The sequence below is a fragment of the Arachis hypogaea genome, chromosome 9 (assembly GCF_003086295.3).
Source record: "Arachis hypogaea cultivar Tifrunner chromosome 9, arahy.Tifrunner.gnm2.J5K5, whole genome shotgun sequence".
Lineage (NCBI taxonomy): Eukaryota > Viridiplantae > Streptophyta > Magnoliopsida > Fabales > Fabaceae > Arachis > Arachis hypogaea.
The window spans coordinates 78,432,250-78,434,891 of NC_092044.1; the positions used below are offsets into that span (position 1 = coordinate 78,432,250).

General features: G+C 39.1%; 1 non-coding gene across 1 annotated transcript; it reads right to left on the reverse strand.

Annotated features, from left to right (window-relative positions):
* Nucleotides 1-1,833: 1,833 nt before the first annotated feature.
* Nucleotides 1,834-1,941, reverse strand: LOC112714085 (small nucleolar RNA R71). The gene has a single exon (XR_003159041.1). It is a non-coding gene; the product is annotated as a small nucleolar RNA R71 (small nucleolar RNA).
* Nucleotides 1,942-2,642: the final 701 nt, after the last annotated feature.

Sequence of the window (2,642 nt, forward strand, 5' to 3'; positions counted from 1 at the left end):
TAAATACCGTTGGAAGTATTGGAAAAAGGGGGTTAGCAAGTCACAGAGATTAGTTTTGGGATTTCACTTTTTAGTTTTCACACTTCATCTCTTCCATCTTTTGTACTTTCTCTCTGAGCTATGCGTAGCTAAATTCCTCTCATTGAGAGAGGGAGCTCTATTGTTCTTGATGGATTAATGATAGTGAATTTCTTCTTCTCTTCATCTTCTCTTTGATTTACTTGAAGGAATTTCGATTTTCATGCTTAGTGTTCAATTAACTTGGAAAAAAGATTGAATGCAAAATGGGTTTCATGGGAACCTTGGAAAAGGAAACATGAAACCATGCTAGAAATCCCTTTTCACACTTGAGTAGAATCTGGGTTTTGGTGTTTGGATATGGTGACATACAATCCTCCCTCTACCTGGACCTATGATGATGTGTGGTATAATCAGGGACCAAGCATATCTCTCTTCATGAGCAATTAGACCAAGGAATTGGCTATTGATCAAGATATGAGAGATTGAGTCACCAAGGGATTGGGGCTCAATCAATCATGATTGCCAAGAGGTCAATGAGTTCCATGATTGAAGAGAATATGAGCTGGATTTAATCCAAAGAGACAATATCTCCTGATCTCAATGAATTCTCCCATTCTTATCTCTCCCATTCTTTTATAGCTTTAATTACATTCTGCAAAATCCCATTCCCTTTTACATTCCTGTTATTTCCATTTCTGCATTTTATTGCTTTCTTTTATTCCTTTGCCATTTATATTTCTACCATTTATAATTCTGCACTTACAACTAATTTTGTTGAGCTTGACTAATTCACCAATTAATTAAAATTGCTCAAATCTACCAATCTTTGTGGATATGATCCCACTCCACTATGGGTTAATACTTGATGATAATTTTGGTGCGCTTGCCAAGAGCAGATTCATCAATATTATTGGGAAAGGGTAGTGAATTCCGCCCATCAAGTTTTATGGCGCCGTTGCCGGGGATTGGTTTGAATTTGACAATGATTAAACTGATTGGAGAGCTAGATTAAGCATTTTTTATTTTTATTTTTCTCCTTAATATTTTTCTTATTTATTTCCTAGTGTAACCTTTAAATTCCTTTCTAATCTCTGCTTTTCTTTCTTGTCTTTCTGAGATTTCTTTAGCTATTCATTATTTATACTTTCACTCTTCTAACTGTTTGTTTAATTGCATCACTCAAGCTAATCACTAATTTTAACTAAGGAGATTCATTCACTTGCTCTTTTCTTGCTGCGTGTTGACCGTATGATAGGTAGAAAAGGAAAGACTTCATCCTCTTTAGATAGTGAACCTGAGAGAACCTTCCTTAGATTGAGGAGGGAGGCTAGAGGCAAGGGTATAGTTGGAGAAGAATCAGTAGAAGAAGATCTAATAACCATCATGGAAAATGAAGTGCACGAAGATGTTGGAGGAGGAGCTGGAAATCAAGTTGGGCAAGAGAGGAGAGTCTTAGGCTCCTATATCAACCCGAATCTAGGAAACTGTGGCAACAGCATCCTCAAGCCAACAATCCATGCCAACAATTTTGAGTTGAAACCTCAACTCATCACCCTAGTCCAAAATAACTGTTCATAGGGAGGAGGTGCTCAAGAAGATCCAAATTAACATCTCAACACATTCTTGAGAATATGCGATACTGTAAAGTCCAATGGTGTACACCCTGACACCTACAAACTACTTCTGTTCCCTTTCTCACTCAGAGATAAGGCAACAAAGTGGTTATAATCATTCTCCAAGGAGAGCCTAACTATATGGGAGGATGTTGTGAACAAATTTCTAGCGAGATTTTACCCTCCACAGAGGATCAACAGGCTAAGAGCTGAGGTGTAAACCTTCAGACAGCTAGATGGTGAAACACTCTATGAGGCTTGGGAGAGGTTCAAAGATCTAACAAGAAAATGCCCACTAGATATGTTTAATGAGTGGGTGTAGCTCCACATTTTCTATGAAGGATTAACCTATGAATCGAGGAAGGTTGTTGACCACTCTTCAGGGGGTTCACTCAACAAGAAGAAGACCATTGAGGAAGCCATAGATTCATTGAAATTGTAGCTGAGAATGACTACTTCTATGCTTCAGAAAGAGGCCAAAAGAAGGGGGTGCTGGAACTCAATTCTATGGATGCCCTGTTGCCACAAAATAAGGCAATTGTAGCACAATTAGCAGCCGTAACCAAGAAAATGGAAAACAATCAAGTTGTAGTTTTCCAAGCTCAAGCACCACCCCAAGAAGAAAATGAACCAGAAGTTGAATGTGAGCAAGAAAAGTATGTGCATAACCCCTCTCGACCACCATATAACCCTAACTCCAAGACATATAACCCAGGATGGAAGAACCACCCAAATTTTGGGTAGGGGAACCAACAAAATCACAACCAAGAACACAACAAACCATACCAAGCCAATCAATACCAGAATCACAACTCCAACCATCAGTCACATAACAACAGACCTTACCACAATCCACCTCACACATCATATCCTTCCAACCAGCAAACACACCACCATCAAGACACACTAACCCCAACCTCACAACCGTGTGAAATCAAGGGTAACTTTGAGAGAGTAGAGACCGCAATAGCACAACTATCATCACAGCTCACAGAGGCCATTTCCACC